General features: G+C 48.6%; 1 long non-coding RNA gene across 1 annotated transcript in view; it reads right to left on the bottom strand.

Annotated features, from left to right (window-relative positions):
• LOC142830798 (uncharacterized) overlaps window positions 1-8,140 on the bottom strand; it is a 49,287-nt gene extending 41,147 nt beyond the window's left edge. Inside the window, exon 1 of the long non-coding RNA XR_012906306.1 lies at window positions 7,779-8,140. This is a non-coding gene — a long non-coding RNA (uncharacterized LOC142830798). The remainder of the gene's footprint in view (window positions 1-7,778) is intronic.
• Window positions 8,141-12,352: the final 4,212 nt, after the last annotated feature.

The following is a 12,352-nucleotide window of genomic DNA, read 5'->3' as shown; positions in this document are numbered from 1 at the left end:
GGGGTGGGGAGAGAAGTGTGAGAGTGATAATATGTGACTTGTCCAGAGAGTTTGCAGGTGTTTCAATTTGTATTAGGGCTGGGGAACTCAGACTTGATACCCAGCAGCTGAGATAATGCTTTCTGGTGATAACTGGTGAGAAGGGAGTATGATACCATTGGCATTAAATAGCAGGCAGTGTGGTAGCCAGTTTGTCATATAAATGAAAACCAACCATCGGGCCATACCAGAGGTTGCTGCAGTAGATCCCACCCATGGGAAGATACACAAAATGCTCCTCTAAAAGTGTGGGGAAGGGACTTACGGGCAAGCAACTGCAGGGACCTTCCACAAGCCCTGAGAATCCTTGAAACTCCATGTTGCTTTGATGGCCCTCTGTCCACTCTGGCATGCACCATTGGCTGCTTCCTTCAGCAGCTGCACAGTAGGGAGGGTGTTATGGGGAAGACCCCAAGGGAGTTAATCTTGCTGCTGTGTAGTTATTCACTCAGACATCAATGGGGTCTAGAGGAACAGAACAGCTATGACCCCACACTCAAATTTCTGGGACACTTGATCTCTGTGGAACTCAGGTGAAGGGGCTGCACTGTCCATCAGGTTTTGTCTTAAGCCGGCTAAAATGCAGGGGAGCATAGAAGCAGTTTCTGCATTACCATGAAGTAGGTTTTTTTTCTTGAGTCCCACTCTGCCACCCCTTCCATGCAGTCCCATTGAAGTCAATGGGCGTTTCCCTCTATAAATGGGTTACTAGAGGGGGTGGGAAGGCCAGCTCTGAGTTGAGTCTCAAATGAGTGTTGAACTTCTCCCCTGAGGACGGGTGAGCTTCAGAAGGCTTAGAGGTGCTGTTCAGGTTGATTAAGCGTTACAAAATTAGATGCTTCTCAAACCTCTATCCCAACCCTCTGACTCTGAAGAACTGGTCTGGTGGTCAGTGTAGTTCTGCTTTTTGGAGATACCATGAGAACAGGATGTGCACACTCAAGGATGGAAACATATTTTGAGTGATGGTTCAGAATGATTCGCATTTATGCAAATCAGTGCACTTTCTCCATCCTCTCTGTATTTCTGGCATGTTGGACTGGCTGGGTTTGCTGTATATGTGACATACAGTGCTCCCTTCCCATTACACAAGAAGGAGGGGAGTAAAATGGAAAAAAACCCAACCAGTGGGTAGCATAGAGAGGTAAAGGGGGTGTCTTAGCAGTATTATACCACCACCTTGTAACAACCCTCAGCCCCTCCATGGCCTTATTACCCAGAGGTGCTGGAATTAGGCGTGTTGGGAGTGCTGCCATACCCCTGACTTGAAGTAGTTCCCATCAGGCACAGAGTTCAGTGCGGGCCTATGACTCTCATCAGTCCCACTGTACAAACTGTTCCAGCACCCCTGGAAGTAGTACACAAGACTGTATCCCTATCCAGTACGCTTACTGGAAAGAAACAGAAGAAGGGTGTGACTACTGTCGGAGGGAAGAGTTTGAGACTGGCTTCATGAATAGTGGTAGGGTAGAGACATGGATACCACCTGTTCTCCAATGGAGAGCCCTTCTGAAAGGCCTTGCAGGATGCCTGCTCAGTGAGGGCTGGGTGTAGGTTCTACAGAGGTTTCCTTAGGCAGCAGAACTACCCATGGAGTGGTTTTTTCTGGTTTTGTTTGTCTCACTTGTCTTCTGCCTCCACACTGTCTTCCTGAACCGCTCCTCCTCCTTTTGGGTCTGGCAGGAAGGCATCTGCCGCCTGTCTCTCCCCAACATCTCTCCTGGCCTACTCCTTCCTTCTGCAGCTCTGGGCCTGTGCTGAATGTGTCCCAAAGGACGCTTCAGCCACCTGAAGTAAATTCTCTTATTTCCCTATAGGCTGCTACAGGTAGGCTGTGTCTACACTGGCCCCTTCTTCGGAATAGACATGCTAATTTAGAACTTAGGAATAGGGAAATGCGCGGGGGATTTAAATATCCCCTGCGGGATTTAAATAAACATGGCCACCGCTTTTTTTCTAGCTTGGGGAAAAGCCAGAAAAGAGCATCCAGACTGGCATCCAGACTGGCGCGATCCTCCGGAATAAAGCCCTTTCAAGTAGGAATAAGAGATCCTCCGGAATAGGGCTTTATTCCAGAGGATCGCGCCAGTCTAGATGCTCTTTTCTGGCTTTTCCCCAAGCCGGAAAAAAAGTGGTGGCCATGTTTATTTAAATCCCACGGGGGATATTTAAATCCCCCGCGCATTTCCCTATTCCAAAGTTCTAAATTAGCATGGCTATTCTGAAGAAGGGGCCAGTGTAGACGTAGCCCTACTGTAGAATGTCCCCTTTTGCCACATTTCATTCTGCGTAATGACTTCAAGGGCTCCACTTCCAATTCCCACTACAGAGCCAAAATTAATACTAAGCTTATGCAGCATTAGAGCAAGGCAGAGCTTTAAGTGCCCACAAAGAGTGGGCACATTTCAGCATAGTGTACTGTGTCCTACCATCAAATACTGCTAAAAGTACCGTTCCTGCTTGGCTGTAAATTCCTGCCTGACCGAGCTACAGCAATTGAGTAATAATGTCTCCTGTTGTTAATATTTGTGTCCCTTATTATTGCACCAAGATGAGTGACTGTATGTAACATAGTGCACCCATGACTGTGTATAATTGCAGCACTGGCCAATGGGGAGTGTAAGGGCTTTCTGTCTCAAAATGAAGGGTCTATAGGGAGATTTCAGAAAGTAGCCTAGACCCAGATCCTCAAATATATTGAAGTTCCTAACCCCTACTGAATCAAGGGGGCTTAATGGATCTGGGCCCGAGGCTCTTGTATTATACTGACTTGCATGAGACTTAGGCTCCTAAAGTGCCCAAATACCTTTTCAAAATGTGACCTAGGTACTCTTGAAAAGCCCATCCTGTTGTGATTTTTTTTTTTTATAATGGAGATGCCTATTTCCTAGAACTGGAAGGGACCTTGAGGGGTCATTGAGTCTAGTCCCCTGCCTTCTCAGCAGGACCAAGTACCATCCCTGATGAATTTTTGCCCCAAATCCCTAAATGGCCTATGCAAGGATTGAACTCACAACGCTGGCTTTAGCAGGCCAATGCTCAAGCCACTGAGCTATCCCTCCCCCCACTGAGCCTGTTGTAGGGGTGGGGTGAGAGCAGAGTTGCCAATAGCCTATTCACACAAACCTAAACTCCTTTTCTCCACTCCCTGCCTTGCCCCTTCTGAGGCCACCCCCCTGTTGAGTCTAACACCCTCCCCTTCTCTCCATCACTCACTATCCTCCATCTTCACTCACTTTCACCAGGGTGGGGCAGGGGATGCAGGCTCTGGGAGGGAGTTGAGGCAGGGGTTAGGTTGTGGGATCTGGCCAGGCACTTACGTTGAGTGGCTCCAAGTGGGACTCCACAGTGGGACTAATACAGGCTCTCTGCCTGCCATTGCCCTGCACCATTCCCAGAAGCAACTAGCACATCCTTGTGGCCCCTAGGCAGGGAGTAGGGTTGCCAGATGGTCTCCCAAAAAACCAGACACACGATATTTTTTTGGTTGAGCAAAAAAAAAAAGCGGGATAATAAGCGCCCCCTTCCCCCCCGCCCCTGGTTCTGGGGTGCCCAGAGCGGTGATCACAACCCCTCCTCCCAGCTGGGACTCCCAGGTTGGAAGGTGGGGTCATGATCGGCGCTGGGAGCCTGTGATTGCGCGGAAGCATGGTGGAGGTAGGGGAAGTGGCTGGGACTCCCAGACACTCCCCCCACCCCCGGCAGGCTTCTACGCAATCACAGGCTCCTACTGCTGATCGTGGCCTCGACTTCCAACCGCTCCCCTTGCCCATGCCAGGCTTCCGTCCAGTGCGCAGCTGGAAAAATCAGAGAATACTGGACATTGCACATGTCCGGTATCTCTTTTTTTTTATCAGACTGGACACCTGGCAACCCTAGCAGGGAGTGTGGGTGTTGGTTGCATGGCTCCACACACTGCCCCTGCCTGCAGGCCCCACTACAACAGCTCCCATTGGCTGTAGTTCCTAGCCAATGGGAACTCCGGAGGTCATCACTCAGGGTAGGGGCAACATGAGCAGACCCTCTGTCTTCCCTTCTTCCCTCCCACTTCTCCCCTCCTCTGCCCCAGAGCCATGTGCTCATGTGATAGCCACTTACAGGAGCAGTACAGGGTCATATAAGGCAGGGATCCTGCCTTAGCCTCATTGCACCAGTGGACTTTTAGTGGTTAATCTCCTGGTTTGGCTTCAGGAGCCTCTGTGAGATGAGCCCGATTCCAGGACTCTCCCAGCAAAACCAGGGGGGTTGGTACTAATGACACTAATGGGGAAGCTTGTTGCTAATGTTCCTGTATGGACTCCTCTTGATTATTGGGCAGATTGCTTAGTGCATCTTCCTGTGAAGACATGATGGTGGCATTGTCCAGTACATGGCTAAAATGCTGGGTCCGCTGAAGTCAGTGACCAAACTTCCCTTGACATCAACTGGAGCCGGGATTTCACCCTATGTGTGTCCTACACAAAGCTCACAGACATGGAAGATGGCATCATGTTTTTTGCTATTGCTTGTTCCTGAGTGTCTTGTACGTTCTTTTCATGACTCATGTGCTAGGTTTTCCATCACTTCCTTTGGGCGACTCTCCTGTGACCAGCATTTCCTGTAAGCTGTGTGCTTGTGCAGCCACTCAGGAGAAATTCAAATGTGCCCACAGTTTCGGGTGTTTTTGTTTTTGTTTTTGTTTTTGTTTCTACTGGTGGTACATATTTACACATTCCACGGGGGACATAAAAAATTTATTCCACACCTGGATGGAAAAGATTAGAGTGAAAACTGCCTGTGACTTAACAGATCTTGCAGTTAGGAAGCTTTCATGTTAGGAAAAATTTCCTGAGGCTAACTTACATTTTCCTTTGCTCTTTTTCATCTCATTATTATTAGCTTTGCCCCTCTCCACATGGTGTCTATTAAAGATGGGCTCAAACCAGCAAAAAGTAAACCTGACTTTCTAACTTTGTAAAGTTCTACATCAAAAGACCCTCTGTGAAGGAGTAGGGTCTTTTGATCTAGGCCTTTTGTTTACATCCTTCAGATCAGCCCCCCTACACATTCTATACTGGACACATACCTATTCCTGAAATCAGGTTGGGTAGAAAAGGAGGAAAGCTGGTCAAAAACATCAGGTTAAAAGCAATTGCTCTTACCAAGATCAATTTTACTGAGCATGTTGGCTGCTTTAGGCCTCTATTTTAATCAGTTTTTAGATTAATAGAAGAAGGCTCATAAGATGCATGCATGGAACACGTAGAATATGCAGTTAGTATATTATTGTGAACATTCTGTGATGTGGTCTAATGAGTTAACAAAGCACAAGGAAATCTGTGGAAAATGTTAGCAAAATCTGTCAGGATGTTTGTCTTAAAAGCTGATCTGGGTGATCTCATATCTTCCAGCATTTCAGAGAGAAACAAATGCAAGGTACTTGTTGAGCTGGGTAAGTGAGCTTGAAAGCATGGGACTGGTTAAAGCACACTAAGAACGCCTTTGTAGTAGCTGTGGAGGGGAGGCTTAGAAAGTGGGCAGATAAGAGAAGACAGCTGCTGTCGGCAGCACCAAAGATCAGAGGTCCCTGGGAATCCTGTATATTTATTGACATAAAACTATTGGACTTGCGGTGAGGAAGACAGAATGGGTACAATTGAAGGGTACAAGTTAGGCAGAAAATTGCCTCTTCCTGCTGCCCTGAAACAACCCACACAGAGTATAATTTGGTAGATAGCTATCACCTGCTAATGGAGGAAGCACTGAGAATATGAGGGCAGCTTTCCTCCTACAGAAGAGCGGTATGACCCAACCAGTGACCAGGAAAACAACAAAATGAGGCAAAGGACTCTGCATGCAAGCACATGGTGAGGCACAGCCATGTGATGACTTAGCAGACTAGTTGCAAAAATCTCTGGGGGTAGGATGAGGAGGGCAACTCCCTTCAGGGAATTCTCCTTTGACCTTTCTTACAACACACTCCCTTCCTCCATATTATGGCTTAGTAGATATTGCACAAGACAGTAAGAAAACAAAATGCAATCCAATAACCGTAACTTAACAATACCATGCACAGAGGTCAGCATGCTTTCTTTTAATATAGATGAGACAACCCCTGCCTATCCTAGAGCTGCTTTGGTTTCCCATTCATGCTGAAGATGACTGTGAACTGTGCTGAAACAGGATTGTTGGCAAAGACTGCTTTCAGAAGCAGGAAACCACTCCCTCTATCCTTGCTTGATCTCTTGGAGTGAAAATATGTGCAGGGCCCTTGTCAGGCAGCAAGAATGCATGTGAGAAAGAAAGAAAAGAAACAAGCAGACAAGGTTGAAACTTTTTTGCCTTCACATCCCATTTTCTGTGTGTGTCCTGGTCTCGGGAACTAGAGACAGTGGTTGTTAGGCAGTGTCTCTGCACAACCAGTATGCATTTCCCTCAGATTTGCTGTGTCCTGGGCTTTATTTGTCTAGCATTTTTTTAAATTAAAACCTTGGGTTAAAAAGAGAGCAAATCCAAATCAGTCACTCCCACACTCTGTTCTGAATATCAGGAAACAGGAGGCAAACGAATGAGAACCAGCATTATGTAAAGTGGCACAGCCAAGCCAAAATAAGTGGCCCAATTAAATAACATGTCACCACATCAGGATCTTTCTGTTGTATACAGCAATTTGACTTTACATATAGTTCCTTATTACTAAACTATGTACAGTAAAACCTGTGCTCTCCAGCACTTAACTACCCGGAAAACTTTAGAAACAGGCAAATTTCCTAGGGGCTTGGTGTTGCCCGGTGCTTTGATCCGGCCAGCGTGAGGTTGGGCGCAGCCTCGCGGCACACCGCTATAATCCGGCCAGCAGGGAGCTGAGCCGGGCAGCTGGTGGCCCCTGTGGCGTGGGGGTTGCAGCTAACTGGAGTTTTTAGATAACTGGAACACCCTAATCCCCAAGCGTGCTGGATACCACAGGTTTTACTGTATTCAGTGATACTCTGCATTTACACTGAGCTACATCCAAGTGACTCTGTTGAAGTCAAAGTTCTGTATGTTTTCTTTAGCGAATGAGCTAGCTCCTACTCTTATACACACTAGCATAAATCCAAAATAACTCCACTAGCATTGGTACAATTGCGCCTATTTATGGAGATGGCTTTGCTATACTTTGTACATGTATTTTCATGGTACTGTACGTTACAGATTGCAAGGTTCCTTGCATGCTTACAATGAAATCCAGAATGGCGAGGGCCTGATTCTCATTTACTGACTCCTTTGCACTTTCAGAATGGTGACCTTAGAGTAAATGAAATTAGCCGGCCTGCTGCCAGTGGGGGAGGGGAAGACAAAGAGGGCGGCTGCGGAGGGGAGCAGCGTGCTTTGGGCAGTGTGAAGGGCTATCTGCCCTGGCCCTGCCCCTCCCACCTGAGGTCCTGGCCCTTCCAGCAGTGTGGCGCTAGTTCCCTCCCCCCTTCCACCTAGTCTAGGGGCCTGTAGGGGTTTCCTCCGTGCGGAGGGGCTTACGTCCGCCCCCCTCAGTTTCCACGGTTGTTAGCGACCCAATACGCCCGGCTTTGCTCGGTTCAGCTCGGCGGTTGGGGAAAGGGGGTCCGGGACCGCCCTCGCTCTGGACCCCGACCCAGAGCCCTAAGGTCAGGGAAAGGCTCCCCACCTAGTGGGGGGGGGGGTCGAGAACCCTAAACTCCCCCACTCTCAGGGTCCGCGTCCCTGCCCTGGGCCACTTCTTCCCCCAGGTCCAGTTGGCTCACCTGGGCTCACCCTCCGGTCCTGCCCAGGGCCTCCAGTACCGGCGTCCGCTCACCGGCCCCTGGGGGGAATGCGTCTCCTCGGCGTTCCCCCTGATTGCCGTCACTCTGCGACCATTCAAACTGCCCGCCGGTCGCAGGCAGATGATGTCACCCCCCTCGTCGGCCTCCGGCCCCTCCCCGGGCCAGCCTCCCCGTGACGTCATTACCCCGTCCGCTTCTCCCCGCCCCCTGTCGGCGCTGTCTGCCGGCCCCGGCTCGTCACCCGGCCAGTGCGCCGGCCCCCCCGCACGGGGACGACAGGCGGCTATACACGCCGCTCCGGGGGGTGAGCCTTCCCCCCGCGGTCGCGGCATCCCGGCGGCTTCCGGGAGGGGCGGGGCTACCCCGCCACAGGGCCCATGCAGGCTATTGGCTTTTCTGGAAACTAAACCCCAAGTGATTTCATTTCCTCATTGACTCTACTTGACCACCCAGCCCTGGTGAGGTTAAAAATGTTGTTCTCTTTTTCAAAAACCCTTAGGGGGAGTTCCTTGATTTCCATGCTGTTTTGGCAGCTCTACTCTCTTACTCGTGTGTTTCTTTGTATGGACAACCTTAGCCTATTAAGTGCTGGGTTGTCTATTGTCTAATTCACCTAATTAGGACTGGTTTGTTCTCTTCAGCCGTTAATCCTATAGCTTTTTTCCTGATGTACCGAAAGCAAGACGGGCTAGGAACAATTCATGTGAAAATGCTGCCTAAGGTACAGTGAGGCTGACGGGGTTTTTTTTTTTCAATTGCTCCTGTATTAATATTTGTATGCAGTACTCTGGGAATATGGCACTTAAATCCTGCGTTTTGTGTCCTTTGGTCTGAACAAAGCAGATACGCTACAGTTCTTATATTAAGGGAAGGCTGCTCCCTGGAGACCCATCAGTTTTCTTTCCATCAGCTGGCTAGAAAATGCTCCTCTCCATGTTCAGGATTGAACAGCAGAACCAGCATGGCCCAACCGCTGCCAGCCACAAAGGGTAGCTTAGGATTTTTCATGTGGCTGAACTGCTGCTGCTGGCAGCCGGGGCTAACTGACAGATACACCATCATCTCACAGACCAGGAGTACACATGGAGCACCCAGACTGTATATTTACTTCAAACGTTTCCAAAGCTCTTTACAAAGAACATCTGCTCTAATTCCTCAGCAAGGCAAGCTAACGGTGGTAACAAATGCATTGACTGTATATGGCAATGTGCAAACTGGCGCCAAACCTTTCCCTTGTGGAATTTTCTGAATCCTGCTGTCTCGCTCTCTCATCCATAGTGGCTGCTGCTGACTCACTGCACTGAGGCTCAGTCATCCCCTCCCCCACCGCCTGGAAGGCACATTTCAGACAGTGTAACACACTTTCCCCACCTCTTAGAAGTATTTCCCATATATTTGCAAAGACACTGACTATTTCCCCTCAAAGAGCAAGTCTTTCGCTGACCATGCTGCTCACCATGTTGCATCCTGCATGGGTCACGTGACAGACCACTTACTTGCAAAGGACTAAATAGTAACATGCAACTTGTAGTGTGGTTATAGAAAAGTGATGATGTTAGCATCAGAAATATAAAAAACCATATCGCTGACTGGTGTCAGCGGACTTAAGTGAAACTATAAGCGCTGGCTGAGGATCTGGTCTAGACAAGTCTAAAGTACTAAGCTGGAGTCCAAACCCACAATAGCCTCGAGTATTTATTACCACAGGTTGACAACTTTATCTTCTTTCCATGTTGTTAGGGCACAGTATGAAACAAGAGAGGCAGAAAGAGCTGCACACTTTGTCAGTCACTGATTTTCCCCATCTCCCCCCAGCCTTTCACTTCTTGTGCTCTGAGACACTGTGACAAGGAAAAATGCTTCAGGTGCCTTCCAGTTTTCCCTGTTCTACTGGCTGTATTATCAGTCTTTCTCTGTTCCCCATTCCATCCTCCATTGTGATGACCTACTGAATGCATTATCGGTCTCTCTCCATCCCCCATTCCGTTGTTTTGTGTTGGGGCTTCCATAGAAACTGAGAGAAGCATTGAGTCACTGATATGAAATAATACGGAGTTTATTAAAATCCACAACTAAATCAAAACCTTGGACATGGTTTTTTTTAAAAAAAAAGCTGCGATGCTTTCAGAGAGGTACACTGTGGATAGCCCCAGTGGCAGCAGGAATTCAGAGATGGGACCCACCATTATGAACGTCATCTACTCCAGTGGATGAAAGATGGTGATAAGAAGGGGTGAACATATATACTGGCTTATAGGCTGAGTGATTTGTATCAAAGTCTGTCTTTTGGGGGCGAAGGAGGGGGCAAAAGCCACAATGACGTTGGGAAAACTGCAAGGGACTGCAGAGAAGGCTGGGAAGTCCCGAGACAACAGCCAAGACCAGAATAGCATTGGGCTACTAGCCAATCTGAGGTTGGGAAAACCTCCCCAGGTTGGACAGAAGCCATAGCAGCTTGAAACAACTAAAGAAGCATGTGCAAGCATTGTGGGGTTCAGGAGTGAAGGCATTTATGCACATCGTTTTGGTCATGTCCTGAGTCTTTAAGTTGGCCTGTCCACAGACTGGTGTGTGTGTGTGTGTGTGTGTGTGTGTGTGTGTGTGTGTGTGTGTGTGTGTGTGTGTGTGTGTGTGTGTGTGTGTGTGTGTATATATATATATGGTAATTATCAGAGAACATACCTCCATGCAGGTGGCTTCGGTGCCAGGCAGATCATTAAATGGTCTCGGCATAGGCGGTAGGTTAAGACCCTCCTGGGGAAGGCCAGCCCCACCCTTTCTGGCCCAAGGTCCCAACCCTTCCCCCGAGACCATGCACCTTCACCAACCGCTCCTCTTGGAGCCATGCTCCACCCAGTCCTGAAGCCTGGTCATTCCAGGCCAGCCAGAGGACCAGGGCTGCTGCGTTGTGGCCCCAACCCTCCCAGGTAGTCAGGGAGTATAGGCAGTTTTGGGAAGGTGACGCCTTCCCTTGTCTACATTACCTGCTGCCTCTTGTCCTCAGCACTATAGAGCTCAATGCAGTAGAGAAGATATGTCCATTAGATTCTCTGTCATCTGAGGAAGTGCTGAGGGTTTTCCCATAAACTCTGTTCATTTCCTCTGTGTAATAATAAAGATGGATTTCATAGAACCATAGAGCTGGAAGAGACCTCAGAAGGGCATCAAGTCCAGCCCCCTGCCCCAGGCAGGACCAATCCCAACTAAATCAACCCAGCTAGGGCTTTGTCAAGCCAAGACTTAAACACCTCTAGGGATGTAGACTCCACTACTTCCCTAGATAACCCATTCCAGTGCTTCACTACCCTCCTAGGCTATGTCTAGACTGCAGGCTTCTTTCGAAAGAGCCTCTTTCGAAAGAGAGCGTCTAGACTGCACGTGGAACTTTCGAAAGAGCAAGCCACTTTTTCGAAAGAAAGCACCCAGTGAGTCTGGATGCTCTCTTTCGAAGAAGCCCTATTTACATTCAAGAACACCTTCTTTTGAAAGAAGCACTTTCGAAAGAAGGCGTTCTTCCTCGTGAAATGAGGCTTGCCGCCGTCGAAAGAAAAGCCGTGTTCTTTCGATTTAATTTCGAAAGAACGCGGCTGCAGTCTAGACGCAGGTGAAGTTTTTTCGGAAAAAGGCTACTTTTCCCGAAAAAACCCCTGAGTCTGGACACAGCCCTAGTGAAATAGTTTTTCCTAATATCCAACCTGGACCTTTCCCACCACAATTTGAGAACATTGCTCCTTGTTCTGCCATCTGTCACTACTGAGAACAGCCTCTCTCCATCCTCTTTGGAACCTCTCTTCAGGAAGTTGAAGGCTGCTATCAAATCCCCCCTCACTCTTTGCTTCTTCAGACTAAACAGACCCAAATCCCTCAGCCTCTCCTCATAAGTCATATGCTCCAGCCCCCTAATCATTCTGGTCACCCTCCGCTGGATCCTCTCCAATGCGTCCACATCCTTTTTGTAGTGGGGGAAGGGCCCAGAACTGGACACAATACTCCAGGTGTGGCCTCACCAGAGCCGAATAAAGGGGAATAATGACATCTCTGGATCTGCTGGCAATGCTCCTCTTAATGCAACCTAATAGCCAACAGAAGGCTAATGGCATCATATCCAGTTTCTCATCCACTGTAACCCCCAGGTCCTTTTCTGCAGAACTACAACTTAACTGGTTGGTCCCCAGCTTGTAACTATGCTTGGGATTCTTCCGTCCAAAGTGCAGGATTCTGCACTTGTCCTTGTTGAACCTCATCAGATTTCTTGTGGCCCAATCCTCCAATTTGTCTAAGTCACTCTGGACCCTATCTCTGCCCTCTAGCATATCTACCTCTCCCCCTAGCTTAGTGTCATCCGCAAACTTGCTGAGGGTGCAATCCATCCCCTCATCCAGGTCATTAATAAAGATATTGAACAAAACCGGTCCTAGAACCGAACCTTGGGGAACTCTGCTAGTAACTGACCGCCATCCTGACATCGAGCCATTGATCACTACCCGCCGGGCCTGGCCTTCTAGCCAGCTTTCTATCCATCTTACCATCCATTTATCCAATCCACATTCCCT

The sequence above is a fragment of the Pelodiscus sinensis genome, chromosome 10 (genome assembly GCF_049634645.1).
Source record: "Pelodiscus sinensis isolate JC-2024 chromosome 10, ASM4963464v1, whole genome shotgun sequence".
Taxonomy (NCBI): Eukaryota; Metazoa; Chordata; order Testudines; family Trionychidae; genus Pelodiscus; species Pelodiscus sinensis.
This window is presented reverse-complemented; position numbering and strand designations above follow the sequence as displayed.